General features: G+C 30.6%; 1 protein-coding gene across 1 annotated transcript in view; it reads right to left on the reverse strand.

The window, feature by feature from the left end:
- The window catches only part of LOC115883925 (secretin receptor-like), a 224,720-nt gene extending 212,324 nt beyond the window's left edge, over positions 1-12,396 (reverse strand). Inside the window, exon 1 of the mRNA XM_030902370.1 lies at positions 12,303-12,396. The gene's annotated coding sequence lies outside the window, so the exon portion shown is untranslated. The remainder of the gene's footprint in view (positions 1-12,302) is intronic.
- Positions 12,397-16,751: the final 4,355 nt, after the last annotated feature.

Here is a 16,751-nt window from a genome sequence, read left to right on the forward strand (position 1 = left end):
ATTCAGGTGGCATTTCACACATTTATCTATTAAAATCGAGATTAAAATAATAAACTTGCGTAATATGTTATACACGAGATAGAAAGTTTCAGAATCGATTAATACGCAATACGCTACGCAGTCAACTTATTCCTATGCGCAGATGAGCGTCTTCAAGACTCTTCCATCGGCCAGGGTCACGACGCCGTCGAAGAGGAATCGGCCTACGTTTGGCTAAACAGGCTGGACACGGTGGACTACGATATTGGCGAGTCTGAATATTTATAAAAATTTGCAAAGTAAAATATGTTGGAAAAATAATTAATCCATACATATATAAAAGCTCAAAGGGTTTTTTGTTGCATCCATCCCGCCGAAACCGCTTTACCAATCTTGATGATTCTTTTTTTAAATGAAAGGTATATATGTGTAGATTTGTTATGAAGTATTTTTATAGTGCTTAATGGCTATTTCTTTGTGTAAAACGACTAAATACTAAAACATACCTGAAAAATACACCTACACACAATACCTCTAGAAATAAATTATTTGTCATTGTCAGTGGTGTTTGAGTTAGATTATATATTACGTTTTTAGATATTTTAGGAGTGAGTTCATAACGACAGCTTTAGATACACAAATATTAGCATAAAGGTTCGTTTAAACGACATTAGTGAATTAGCTACACAAAGCGGTTTTAGGAAATTCATCCTCTTAGAGAGTAAAATTATCTCGGAACAGTTTGTTGTATGAAAATTCCTTACTAATTTGGTCTAGAAGAATGAAATCCTACAAAAAGAATTAGAAGAAATTTTTGAAATTCATCAACCAAATGGGTAAAGTTAGTAAAAATTTATATAAAACTTGGTGACCTCTGGATTATACACATAAAAATTGGCACAAAGATAAAGCGAATTTATGAAATTTATACCCTTAGGGAGTAGAATAGGGAATGAAAGTTTGCTCTACGAAAATGCAATACTATAACATTATAAACCAGACAGTACAAAATTTTATACAAGGGTTTATTTAGTGACATCATAACGAAATATATCTTCCTCAATTATCCTTCAAAGAATAAAAAATAACCTATAAAGAGAGTATTAGTGCTCTTAATAAATAAAAAAAGATGAAAAATAAAAAACATCTATGCTCACTAGCTCTTTATAAAGAAGTAAAAAATCATTTAAATCAATGCATGAAGGATTCGAGGTGTAACGCGAACGTAGTCGCGAGAAAAAGCTAGTAATTTATTAAATTATTTTATTTAACTCATTAATTTTCATTGAAAAGGAATTTTTGTAATTCGCCATTATATTAGTTAAAAACTAAGAAACTCATATCAAGTTTAAGTTTTGCGTTTTTGACTTATACTTTTTACAAAATCTGAACACATTTTAAAAGAAAAAAAGTTTTTGATAATATTTGTGTAGATTGACTACAAGTTGTATAACATAAATTTCTACGACCGGTCTACCTAGTGGTCTGCAGCATCGTCTTGTGGTGCACACGTGGGCCTGTTAATCTGTGACGTGACGCACAACAGCCAAGAAAAACATAAGCGTGGCTAAGAATTTAGTAATTTAAAAAAAAGTCTTTTAGATACAGTAGTAGGTATTAAAAAGTTTTGTGTTTAAATGGGGTTTGCCTTTAACAGTTAAAAAATTATATCGTAAAGTGTAACTTTCCGTAAGAATTCTTTATCTGTCATTGATCATGATCTGTCATCATGTTAACCTGATGTTTTGTATGTTATTTTGTTTTTTTCGAGGTTTTTTTGCTTGCTTGTTTTACGGATAGGTGCGATCGCATAATTATTATTGATAATGTTTTATTTAATGTTAACATTACTACTTTTTCAGTGAATCTTTAAATCTGTTGTTCTTTGTTAAGTTCGTTATTTAAATATATGTATGTAATACACTCTTATTAACACTAATCATATTTTTACGTTTTTATTCATCATTTTCAATGCCCCCCCGGTTGCATCTTTGTAAAGGACTGTGAATTTTTTTCAGATAAAAAACGATATTTCGTGTATTATATAATTGGTTTGGGTCAGTCCCTGTTTTACCGAAAATGACTGCAACTTTTGATTTTTAAACCTATGTCAACTTTTGACATCTTTAAACGATTTCAACTTTTTTTCGACATCTTTTTTGACAATTATTAAAAAAAATAATAGCATTTTATATTTCAATTTAGAATGCTATGGCCGTAAATGTAATGACAATTTGACTCTAAATCCCAAGCGGTACCAAATATTTCTTAAAAAAATGCATTCTTCAAATACGCTAATGAGCCACCCTTGTTCTATTTGAAAAGAATGAGTTATGATTGAAAATACGATTTGGGCATCTTTTAACTGACCAGGAAAAGATTCAAAAAACATTAGATGATCAAATCTATTTTCCAAGGCTCCTTGATTAAAAATTAGAATTTTATACACAGCCATGGCACTCTAGATTGGCATCTAAAATACTATTTTTTAAGCGAGAGTGTCAAAAGTTAACATATGATATGACATTCTATTCAGAGTGTCATTTTCTCTCGAATAAAGTAAAAAATTACCGTGGGTGCTATTTAAAAATAAAAAAGATTTTGAGAAACACCCGGTATATCAAATAAATTTACTTTTCTCTTCAAAGATCGACAAAGACACCAGTCAAGTTAGGCTCTATATGTTTTCGAGACAGATAAACTATTTTTTTGTATTTCCGTACTCCAAGTTTAACTATAGAGGTTTCTGTTGTCCCTAAAACAACAGTCGTAACGTAAGTTTTCCTACCAAACTAGTGAAATCAGTAGCGAATAGTAGACATTTTCGAGACAACGAAAACCTCTCTCAGGAGACTAAAGGATTGAGATACATGGAATAGGCTTGCTTCTTTCCGCAACAATGGGTAGAGAGCAGTGGCGTGCGGTGACATTTTTGGAAGGGGAAGCGAATCGATACTAATATAATAATAAAAAAGTCGAAAAATTGACATTTGAAATGATATAATCCAACTAGTAATCTACGTATTATTATAACTTTACTACTAAACACGCACTACTAAAAAACTCCTAGGTTTCTTAAACATAAAAAGAAGAAAAAATGTATCATTTCCGACACAATGGTTATTTCTTCAAAAAAAGTTTTCTAGGTATTTCAATAAAAGCGGCTAAGTCAAATATCTTTGGAAATTTTATTTTATGAAATATTAGATAACATTAAGAAATAAGGTTTCAGATAGGTACTCGTATGTCTCAATTATTTTTATTTATCTCTTGCAGATCCGAAATTTAAAGAATCCTATAAAATATTTCCAACGCATTTAACGTCTGATTTAACAAACTTGTTATATTGATACATTTCCAACGCATTTAATATACCTGAACGTGATTTAACAAAAAAAATTGTTATGATATTATATTGACCATATTGACCGACGTAAATTAATGTGTAAATTGCAGGTATTAATAATAGATATGATAATTTCGATTATAAAATAATTAAGGAGAATAATCCTGGAAATGTATTTCCAGAGGCTTTCAAATTGTTTGTTTTGTTTGTTACTATACCATTTACAAGTACTTGGGTTTTGAGAGATATTTTTCATGTTTGAAATGCCTTAAAATTTATAGGAGAGATTCTATGAAAAATAAACGTTTATCGCCACTTGCCTTACTTTCAATCTAAAAAGATCTTTTCAGAGCTCTTCAACAATCTGATGATTTTACTGATATAATAACAAATAACTTTTCTTTATTAAAAACCGACTCATCAATTTAATATATAAAACATAATTATTATTTTTATTATATTTTCGTTTGCGTAAATAAATAAGAATAAAATAAAATTCTATGATGTACTCTATAGTGACTCCATAGTAATAGATAAAAAAACATATACTTGTACATTATGTCAATCATTATGTCATTACGTTGAATACTGTTATTTTTTCTTTAGTTTTGTCCTAAATATTCTTGAGCTATGTTTTTAACCCAGAGATAACATATATTTACAAACTGGGTTAGGGTAATATGTAAATTAGGGGGGAGGGGGGATAAATAGACGCATATACAATTTTGTCGCCTACCCAGTCACACGGGTCACGAGCCGCCACTAGGTCTGTTCTCAGAAGAATCCCTGACCAGTCAGCACGTTTCTTATTGGTTGAAATGTGTAGAAACCAGACTAACAATCAGGTTTCTACGCATTTTAACCAATGAGAAACGTGCTGACTAGTCAGGGATTCTTCTGAGAATAGACCTACTGACGGAGACCAATTCGTCAGCGGTATTATACTAATAAAACAAATTTGCCTAACGGACAAAAAATGATTAACGTTTCGGGAGGTATATGTCCTCCCGTCGTCGGAAGCAAAAAAAAACGAAGCAAGAAAAAATTGAAGCAAGAAAAAATATTTAAAATATCTAACTACAGCTATTCAAGAACACATTAACTTCAAGTACTGACTTAACTCTTATGATGACTCATTTACTCTTTGTGTCGAGGGAATTTGTTGATGATTTCGTTACCAATGTCAACCAACTCTTCGTGTTAATATGTAAACGTTTTTAAATTGGGCCATTCATATAATCGAATAAGAACATTGCTAAGAATGAATTTTGTTTATATTGTAATAACGATCTCACAGTCATAAAAACATTTAAACAAAACAATCTTTGTGAAAACAAAACCTTAATAAAAATGCAATTAAATCTATAAATAAATTAATTTTCCGCTTGAACGGGAGGTCAATAATAATATATTTAAATATGTTCCACTCTCACTTGTGCAGAGTGTTTCATTTTCGCGTGTTTTGTGGTGTTTCTAGTTTATAAGTAGAAATACAATGATGCGATTTTCATATTACTGTGCTACTGTTATATGAAACTAAAGATGATATGCACAGGTTTGTGCTAGGTCCCTTAGTTCCTGAAATATAGGGCGAATGTGAAAATGTTGCATCTTTCGACCCCTATCGAAAAGGTGAAAACTTTGTCCAGTTTTTTGCATAGAATCCAGTTTTTTTCTAGGCTACCTAGGTTTTTCGCTGGGAGCTGTCATTTTCCAAATTTAGAAGAAACCTGTTTTAAAGGGATATCCTGTATATATTATTTTTTAATTTTATTTTCCTTATTATGTATGAGCTTATTCTAAAAATATAATATAGTCAATACTATTTTTTATGAATAAAGTAAAAAAATGCGTTATCTAACTTTTTAAAAGACTAGTAAGTAATTAAAAGATTAATTATTTAATAGCTATTTATGTAACTAGTACCTAAAATGATGTTTTTTAGGACGAATCATTACTGTTTGCGGACGAGGCGTTAGCCGAGTCCGAAATAGTAGATGAGTCCTAAAAAACATAATTTAGGTACGTGTTACATACACTATTTTTTGTCATACGCTTTTTACAGTTTTTTAGAACGCATATTTGGTAAATTTTCCATATTTGAAATTATAATGTTTGAAAAGTTATTTATAAATTCATATCTTAGTAACGAGTTTGTTTATTTCATCGCATTTGACATGTCATTCGAAATTTGTCACAAAATCACACAAATTCATCAACAATTTTAAAATGTTCCAAAATCCCGAACATATTACAGCCAAAGAAATCGTGTTGATTTACTTCCTGTGAAGTCTCGTGCCATTTACCGTGAAAGAATATGATGTTTTTAATGGAATGGAAAGGATGAAAATGGCGTATCTGTTGTAAATGAAGATGTATTGCTAAATATTTCCACGAAAAAGTAAGTATCTAGGTACCTATTTAAAAGAGGCTTTTTAAATTAAAATATTCTTAAATTACAGTCACAAACATTCAAACCATCGTCAATTTTGGTCGAAATATTCCATGCTGAGAGCAGTGTTAAGTGTTAAAGAAGATATTTATATTGACAAATTTCCAAAACTTATTGCTTTTTTGAAGAGGAATTCGGCTGGTTATTTCCAAAAGTCTAATTTTGTCCATAAAAGAGATCGGTGATTTTTGGCCACGGCTAGTGATGAAACTTATTTACTTACTAAGGTAAGTTTGCGGATAATGATTTTAAAATATATAGAGTGGTTTCTATTCCATTGTATTTGATTTTAGGTAGCTCTTGTCATTGGCCTTGTGGAGCATGTAGAAGAGAAGAATTGTACTCTCCTACGAGTAAGACATCATAGAAAAAGACAACAGCTGCCTTTTAGTTACCCCCAGGATACAAAAAACTAATATCAAAAAGAGTGTTTCCGGTGGTGAACGAAGGGAACGTTGTCAATCCAGTTGAGTTGTATAGAAAAATATGCTTGTTCAGGGCCAAAAAATGTACCACATGATTATGTCTTGTTTTTGTGACTGTAATTAAATATTTTAATTTAAAAGCCTCTTTTAAATAGGTACCTAGGTACTTACTTTAAACAAATAACTTAGCTTTTGATATTGTTAGTATTTAATAATTTAATTATAAATATATGTATAATTTTATGTGATTTTGTGACAAATTTCGAATGACAAAATAAAACAACCAAATAACGAATTTAGACATTTTAGTCCATAAAGGTTGCCATGACGACCTTTACGGCCTAGGCCGAAAAAGAAACATTTTACGGACTGAAATGAGTCCGTAAAATAGCTGTTTTTGGGAGCGTATGACAAAAAATTATTTAAAAGATTATCTTTTAATTATTTATTAAGTTATCTTAATAAACTGCACTGAAAATGAACCTGTGCAGCTCGTAGATAACGCGGCTGTCAATGAGAGTAATTAATATTTTTGGTGTACTTGTGTAATACTTTCATACATTGAAACTAACCTGGAATAGCCAATAGCCAAAAATTGACGTCGAATAAATGATACAGTTGTTTTGATTACCTAATTTAAAAAGTGAAGTAATGCATTTTCTTACCTTGATTATGAAAATAAGTATAAGGTATATTTTTATTTCTATTTTAAAAAAAACCATAACTAGGCAGTAAAATAATATAGAAAATATCACATTTAAAAAACAGCATTTTCGGTTATATCTTAAGAATGACAGCTCCCAACGAAAAATTTGTTACGCCACTGAATTCTACTTGAAAACCCCTATGAAACTCAGTTTTCAATAAGTTATAAGATAACCAAGATACACAGGGGGCCAAAAAATGCAAAACTATTAAATTCATTTTGTACTTCAGGAACTAAGAAGGCTGGGACAAATCTGTGTGTAGGCATATTCAGCTTTATAAAAAAAAATTCACAGTTATATGAAAACCGAATCTTTGTACTTCTTCTCATAAACGAGAAACTCCATAAATCACATGAAAATGGAACACCCTGTAGAGGTCTGTTAACCCATTTGCTTTTAAAAGAAAAGGACAAACTTGTGGAGCATATGACCTGTTTATAGTCTTTACGCGAGCGCAACACCGTGAAATAACTTCATATTAAGGCAGGATTGCGTGACTGAAAAAATCTTTTATCATCGTTAGGGAACTGTTCATATCAAAATAAAATATCTAGTTTATAATATAATGGATATCTGTTTGTGGAGTCCTTTATAATGGTACCTTATTTAATCTGTGTTATTCAAAACGTATTCGTATTCGTTAGTGAACTTTTTAGAATTTAATAAGGTGTATAATATTATTAGTATTTTAATATCACACGCTTTTTTAGATGTATCAAATTTAATTGTTACCTATTCAGATTTAATTTAAAAATGTATGTAGTTTTTCTCAAATTAGGTACCTACTTAAAATCGGCTTGTCCAAAATTGTTCAAATTTGACATGTGTATTCGGCATACGTGGCCTAATCTAACTAACTTATTTACGACTTTGCTGTAAAATCAATAGGATGCCAATATTTGGACAGTTCAAAATTTGCACGGGATTTCCTTTGTTTCCAACGCCGATGCACCACCCTGTATATAAATCTTTTGGGATATTTTAAGATTCTATATATGGTTACTAGCCTGTTATCACCAGCACACCATACCATAAAGTATGATCAGTGGCAGAATAAAAAATAACTAAAAACGTCTTGGCAGTTATTTTAATAGTGAGGCTATATATATAATATTTTAATGGAAGCTAATTTTAGATATAAAGGTTATGAATTTGGATTTATATTTATATTTTAAAATTATTGACTTTGATTTTCCAACTATAATGCTAATATAATATTAATATTTTACATGTATGTATTATAATTAAATATGAAATAATTTGTGTGAACGATTTTCTCACTGATATATTTACAACTACATTTGATTTAAATGTTATTAAATATTTATATAATATATTATATATTATGTATTATTGCAAAAATATACCTAACTGGTACTTGGAAATTATATTTTAGAATAATTTTTCTTATTTAAATTTAGTATGTTAATTTGTATTGATACTTTGTAATAATCATCTATCGTCTATAAATGTATAAGCCGGTGGTTCGAATCCTGCGGACAGCATTTCATCCAGCTGATTATTTTTAGTAAACATAGTTTAAGTACCGGGAATAGGGTTGCGCAGAATATGCGCAACCTTTTGGCGATTTTGTGACACAAAACCTGTCCGAGATGTAGCTGGCGTTACCGTCAGCCTGTCCGAGAATTCTGAGATTTAATTTAGCTCTGCGCCGCTGCGCGCTGATATTCATTTACAGCGCAGCCGATAAGGAATACTGTATTGTCACCTTTGAGTCGACAGAATGAGTGGTTGACGAAAACAGTGTGGCCAGAACTACGGTTTAATCCGTAGTTTTACGGATTTTGGATACACTACGTTTTTCATACGGATTTTCTATCAGTAAACAATTTAATATAACATTATATGATTAAACAAAAAAACGGAGTTAGAGTTGGTTTAGAAATGATGAGCGCTGTTATTTCATATATAAAATATTATGGTAAATGTCAATAACAGTCATTTCCAAGCCAACTAAATGACTTTTTTCGATCATATGACATATTCAGTACCTATAGAAGAATTGTTATTTTTGTTGTTTATTCTATATTTAACACGTATACATTTTCAATGCATAAACGCGGATTATTCATCCAAAGATATTTTCGTCAAACGTATTACATATATTATACATTTTAATATGGCAACACTGTACCTTTCAGATCCAAACCGTCTTCGATATGCCTTCCCTGGTCGAATTAGAGAAAATAAGTGTTTTATGCGTTGGCCGCAGAAAGATTGGTGTACACCGTACAGCACTTAAGACGTGAGGGGAAATCAAACCAACCTTGCCACGAATTCGCCCATTAGGTTGCATATCTTCCTAATTCTTTCAATCAACGGTTTGGGCCTTATTGACCAATCATTTCTAATATTGTGAGATCGGAAACATAAATTTCGTTTTCAAAAACCAAAAAAGAAGATGTTGGGATGTTGGCAACAAATTGAAAAACATTGAAAAAAAAACAACTGAAAATGACCTGTATTTAGTTCAGGTTGTATGTGGTTTAGTAAAAAATAGCAGAAAGCATTATTTTCAACATTCGAATTAAATATAGCGTTTGTTAATATATTTTGTTATTTTATGCATATTTTAGAAATTAAAAAGAATTACAAGGGTTTTGTAAAACTCACGGAATAATGGAAGATGTGATGGTGTTTATGCAGAAATGTTTGCGGAAGCTCAAGAAGCAACTATCCATTTACTTGCTCTCCAAACTCCAAGTCTCGAAAACATTACGAAAAGGTTTTCTCGAATTCAGCGAGTGGAGAGAAAAACGGAGAGTAGTGTCTAATAATGATGTTACGTTGTCGTATTTTATAAACATGAAAAAATATGCAATTTTATCCATGTGGTCAAAGTACTCGATATTAAAAACCGCTTAATAATAATAATTAATAATGGTGGATAAATATCGTTTTATTAGGAGTAAAAATGATACTCTTTGCGGCGAGGCTGTACGTTTCACGGATGAGCGTTAGCGAGTGCACGACTCGACGTCGCAAATGGTCGCAAAAGTATTCATTTTTGCGACTTGATTGACAATATAAAAATTTCATTTTAACGCCTAGGCATAAAAGTAAAGCACTTTTATGCCTAAGCATAAAACTAAGAAAATATATTATTAAACTGACATAAAGTGTCAAATTCAACGAGCGTGACCATAGTTTCCCGATATAAATATAATTATATACAAGATATTACTTTTAACTATTTTTATATTATTTGGAATGTTTAAAATTGTTTAAAAAAATATTTGTAAACCTTTGAAAAAAAAGGTTTGTTTTATTCGATGTAAAAATGATTTTTTGTGCATGGTCTGTAATGTCGTCAAACGTATAGCCTCGCCACAAAAAGTATTATTTTTACTCCTAATATATGTACTATTTCTGTTATAATATCTATAACTAGCAAATAAATATCTAATTAGTTGATTTTAACTATTGATAGTAATAAAACTCAGTTTATTATTAAGAAATTCTACCCCAAAAATATAAATTGTGTAAATAATTTTACTATATCTGAAGCATTTATATGAATATAAATGATTGTTCTAACATCTTCAGCTCTATACCAACTCTGGAAATAAAAATAGTGAAAAGGAAGTTAATCTGCAGCCATCTGTTGATTATTTTGGCGCACTCGAAATTCCGCATGTTTTTAATTAATGACATGGCACCGTTCTATTTTATAGTAGACCTTGAAAATTAGTATATTATGATTAATTTTACTAAAAATAATTTTAGGAGGTGACTTTTTGTACCGGGTGTGCTACTAAGAATGGCCCTCGCTTCTCGCTGTGTCTCGGAAAGTGTTAGCCGTAGGGCCTGCGAAAAAAAAAATATTACCAAAGAGGTCATGAGAAATTACCGGAAATTAATTTCAAGTTCCCAAAATGACCGCTAGAGGAAGCATCTCGTATGGCTTAATTTTTACAGAATTTTGTCCATATTAGAGGTATTATAAATAATGGAATCCTAAAATAAAATTATTGGAAATGGTTAGATCTGTCTTTATTTAAATGTTAATAAGTCCGGAATATATATATCAAAGAACTATGTCTCGTTTAAAGGGCGTTTCTTACTCTATATTTTGCTTTATAAACAGTAATAATATCCATATAGATGCTAGAGGGTTTTTTCAAAAATTTGAAATGCAACAGTATCTGAATTTTTAGCTCGTAGTATATAGAGGCATAATAACTTAAAAATCTTAGGAAAAGCGAATCTTGATATCTTTTTTCAGAAAATATAATTAGGTTTTAAAAATATTTTACCATATTTTGGTACTATTTTCTCTCGGGTATTGTTTGAAATATGTGTTGAATTAATCATTCAATCATGGTAATTGTCACCATTTGATAAAACAGTCAGAACAATACTATACATTTGTTGTAATAAAAGATTTTCATATTTTATATATTCCAGTTTTACCCCTATACAATTTGATTTGATCAGTTCTGTCAAACAAATTATTGTCAATATATTAATTTTTAAATCATAACCCAATAATGTTTTTCTTATTTTGTTCAAGGAATTTACTATTAAAATAACTTTATTTGCGTACCAAACATAATTTTTGAAATTGTATTAATTGTGTTATTAAACATATTTTTGATTGTTTACGTAAATATTCTTTTACTAAATTAAAAATAATTGTTAAAATCGGAATAAAGTAGAACACGATCTGCCATTGGGTAATTAATATGAAAATAAAAAGGTGCTTTAATTAATTCCAAATTGTAAGTGTCAAATTGTGTATTGTTACATAACATTATTTGTTCAAAAATAGGTTAAGTTTTAAAATTAAATTTATTTTTAATATTCAATTAAATTCAATTCAGTTCGAAATAAATCCAATTAAACTCTTATGATTTCTTCCTTATATCATATTTTTCTTTTTTGCATTCTTTTATACAGTATGTTCCCGGACTGTCTTTACAAGAGGAAAACCTTTTTTATTATTGACATTTTCAGAAAAATGCATTCTTTATAAAAATTTGCTTGTTCTAAAATGGTTAATCCCCTTTACACTTTTCCAAATTTCCATTCACAACCTAACCTAACCATAGAACATAGCAAATATTAGAGCAAGCAATTTTTTTTATGAAGAATGCATTATCTATATTAAATTGTTAATAATAAAAAAGTTTTTCCTCTTGTAAAGACAATCATACTGTATAAGTTAAAATTTTCGTATTAAAATTATGTTTGTTATGTTGTACGTAAGTTTCAAAATTTTAAAACTATTTTTTAATTCTACAACTCCTATTCTTTTTCAAGATATTTTTTATTGCGTAATTTATTATATTTTACTAAATTATTTTTTTAAATTGTAAATAAATTTATAATTATTAAACGGCTATTCATTCTTAAGATAAAAAACTACTTACGTTTTGTTCGCAACTTCGTTAAAACTTTTAGCGCCGTTAGTCGTAGCCGCCTTCTTTCTTTTTGTTGCTTTGGGAAGCTGTTGTTCGCGAAGAAGTACGCGTCGGACTGTTTCGAAAACGCTGGAGCGTCGCGGCGCTTTTGTACAAGGCGTCGGGACGCCGCTCGGTGAACAAGTCTTCAGCGCCGTCGTTTAATGCAGCTGCTTACTAGCACGCTATTTTCATAAGATGAAGGTCTTTATTGAACCTTTATCTTATACACTTCGCACTAAAAAAGATTCTAAAAAGAACAGTGTTCGACTGCAAGGTCTGCTACTAAACATTTTTAAGCTTAAAGTATAACAACATTATTTATTTAAACCAAAAACGAGTAATAAAGAACTAAAGTGTCAAAACTAATGACAGAATATAAATAAATGTGGCAACTTTATATTTTTTACAGCAAAGTTACCACCTGATTTCCCAGCGGGAAATTTAAATTTCAGTTATTCAGCCCGGCGCCGAATATGTCCATAGTTGGCAACAATGAATTTAAAAATCGCGCCCTTGATTACATAACTAAATGTTTAATTGATTTAAAATATACATGGTTATTCAGCACATACGACAAATTGTAAGTTTTGTGTTCGTTGAAAAACTATTAGGGCAACAATTTTAAAATATTTTTACGATAATTTTAAGATACTGAGTGTCCAAGTAAATAAAAAAAATACTATAGTTGTATATATTGAAAAATAAAAAAGTCATCAGACAAATATTGTGTGTTTCTTCAAAAAGTTTCATTTGTATTAAATTAATTAAAATACTATTTGTTCAAAGATTTTCATTGTAGAAAGTACCTTTAGTAAAAATCTATTAAAAAGTGCAAGACTTGCAAGAGTCTTGCTCATCATTAATGCTCATCACTAAAAACCGGTAATTTAGCGTTACAGTCGTCATTTCATTTGTAAGGTATCTTTGTTTGTTTAAATGGAACGCTCGCTATATTATATATTACATTTTTTGGATAGTAGTTTCATTTCGCATAATTTTTTGGTTACATTTTTTTATATCTATCATGCTCATATTGAAGATTAAGATTTGAATTTTGATTAGAGAAAAAAAATACCTAAAGCAACTGATTGGATATCACAAATGGAGATAAAGGAATATTCTTTTTAGCGTTTGTTATGGCCACAAAGCTGTAAAGCCCGTCAAAATGGCCCAAATATTTGTTACTGTAAACCGAACCCTACATATTGTGTATGTATTATTATTTAAGAATTGGAAAAATAATAAAATGGCTTTCCAGTTGATTTTAAAAATTTCTTCCGCATCGCTCGATACAACAGAAATTAGAAGTGCCCAACTAAAGTATTTCACGCAGTCCCGTTGCCGTTTATGTCGATTGCATTGAAATAATATTAACATCGTCTGTTAAGGAAACTTAATATTTCTTATAAAATTATTTTCTTTTATGTAATTTCTTAGATTAAGATTAATTATTTTAATTTCTTTAAATTTTAAATTGCCGCACTTATACTTGCTTCCTGCAACATTAGTGTACGCATGCCCGAACACTAGGAAGTGTGGCATACAGTCTATTACAAACCGTTGAACGACGAAATTGGTCAGCTAACCGGTACGCGCCGAAAGTCTGAACTTAAAAGTTAAATCCCTTCAAAGACGATTTATGTTAGTGTATGTGTGAAAATTAGCGCTGAGTAGATCAAGATCGAGAAGAGGGCCCTCTGAAGCTCTCTGAGACGACCATTAAAGGTAGGAGCAGGTTTCTCATTTCTCTGTGCGGTTTCTCCCAGCTATTAACGTAATTTTCATTGATAAAATAAGACCAGTCAAACTAAAATTTAAAATTAATACAGTCCACAACTGCATTTCTGCACATTTTTGGTCCTTCGAGCCGGATTTTATTTTATAATTCTTTTTAATATATCAGTTTTCAATTTTGCGATTTAAAATCCATACATTCCACAGATACCAAGCCATATAGTTTTTTGGTTCATTTTTTGTACGAGCGCGCAGCGATACAAATACGCACCAATTTACTTGGTCGGGTAAATTCCGAGCGTCGCGTCGTAGAATTGTACTATCGTATTGTACTGTCACAATTGTACTTAGTACTTTTTTTTTTGATGGTTTCACATTTGTTTATGAAAAATATTTTTTACTGATATTAATTCTTGCAGTTTTACCTGAACTCAATTATTATTATTTTAGTTTTAATATTATAATTTCATTTATTCAAAATCAGATATAATATTAAAATATTTTCACTATGTCAGATAAAATTTCTAAGTATGATTTAAAACGAACAACAGCGTTTAACCGTTTAAAAGAAACTTATGACATTGGTGTTGCAATATCTAGTGACAACTCTCAAAAATCGATATTTTTAGCTAGAGTAGAGACTATTGACCAGGTGTATGAAGATTTTATGACTTATCACAATCAAATTATTTCTCTCATATCAGACGAAGATTTTAAAAAATATGATGCTTTACGTATATCAGCTGACAACGCATTCTACGGATCTAAAGCTATAAAATATCAAATTGTAGGTGACAATTCTTTGACAAATAATTCGACCAATGTTTCCACTCCTAAAATTACTGCAAAATTACCGAAAATTACTCTTCCTATATTTGAAGGCGATTTCAAAAGTTGGTCTGGATTTTTTGATCTTTTTAATACTTTAATACATGAAAATTCACAATTGTCAAATGTAGAAAAGTTCCAATATTTACTAACGTCATTGGGTAAAGAACCTCTATCTGTAATTAAAGGACTTCCAGTCACTGAAAATAATTATACAGTTGCTTATACTGCTATTAAAAATCGATATCAAAATAAAAGATTGTTGGCTACTTATCATTATAATGAAATCTGTCAAGCTGGACAGGTCAGAAAAGGAACTTGTACTGAACTTAGAAACCTTTTAAATATTTTTTCCGAAAATATTTCTGCGCTACGCGTTTTGCAATTTCCTGTTACTCATTGGGATTTTCTCTTATTTAATATGTTATTGCAAAAATTAAATGTTTCTATTAGGACTGATTTTGAAGTTCAAAATACTGTCGAAATTCCGACATATTCAGATTTAACACATTTTTTGGAAAATAAATGTAAAGCCTTAGAGTCAGTTCAGTTTACTACTTCATACAATAATGAACATTATAAGGATAAGAGCAAACAATCGTATCAATCCTCTAGTTTTTCATCTAATAAAAAATCTTCAGAAATTAAAACTGGTTATCCAGCCTTTATGACAACAAGTAATAACAATGCCACACCATATCAATCTAATAAGGGGGACAAACTGAAATGTGTACTGTGTTCATCTTCACATGCATTATACAGATGTTTTTCCTTTCTTTCAAAAACACCGCAGGACCGGTTAAACTTTGCTAAACAACACAATTTATGTACAAATTGTTTGTTATCTTCCCATTCTGTACGAAAATGCAATTCTTCTTTTAAATGTAAAATTTGTGGATCTCCTCATCACACATTATTGCATCTGGATAAAGCTATAGATAGTTCTTCATCTAGTACTCCAATCAATGCAAATATCAATCATACTGATGACCGTGCAATCCTAGAGTCAACTCCTGGCCCTTCTGTCAGTGCTATGGCGAGCACGTTATCTAGTAAACAATCTACGGTTTTATTATCTACAGCCATTGCCGACATCAAAGATATTCGGGGAAACTTTCAACAAATTCGAATTCTCTTTGACTCAGCTAGCATGGCTAACTTTATCACAGAAAAATGTGTAAATCGTCTTGGATTACCACGCAAACGCTTTTCTATTCCCATTGAAGGACTTAATGGAATGTCGGCGCAAACAAATCAGGGCGTCATACATTGTACGATCAAACCATGTAATGATTCTAATCCTCTATTCTCTTTTGATAGTATCATTTTACCCAAAATTTGTTCTCACCAACCTAAGATAAATATAAATCCTTTGTCTTGGACACATATCCAGAATCTTAAATTAGCTGATTATTCATTTCATAAACCAGGTCCTATTGACCTTTTAATTGGTGCTGAATTGGTACCTCATATTCTACGTTCGGGACGGGTTTTAGGTGAACCGGGTCAACCTGTTGCTTTAGAAACAATTTTCGGATATATTCTTCAAGGTATGGCAGTTTCTGACCATGTACCGTTACATAATTCAACTTTGCTAAGCTGCCATACTTCTATTGAAAGTAACTTAGATATTCAGCTTCAAAAATTTTGGGAAGTTGAGGAAATTCCTAAAATTTCTAGCCTGTCTACTGAGGATGTCCAGTGTGAGGAAATTTATAGATCGCTAACTTATAGAGATCAGTCTGGCAGATTCTGTGTACCTCTTCCGTTTAAAATACCGAATCCATTCTTCCGTAATACATGTTATCAAGCTCGTCGACTATTTACATCACTAGAGTTCCGGCTTGCTAAAAA

The sequence above is a fragment of the Sitophilus oryzae genome, unplaced genomic scaffold (genome assembly GCF_002938485.1).
Source record: "Sitophilus oryzae breed Bouriz unplaced genomic scaffold, Soryzae_2.0 scaffold_111_pilon_pilon, whole genome shotgun sequence".
In the NCBI taxonomy this organism is placed as follows: Eukaryota; Metazoa; Arthropoda; class Insecta; order Coleoptera; family Curculionidae; genus Sitophilus; species Sitophilus oryzae.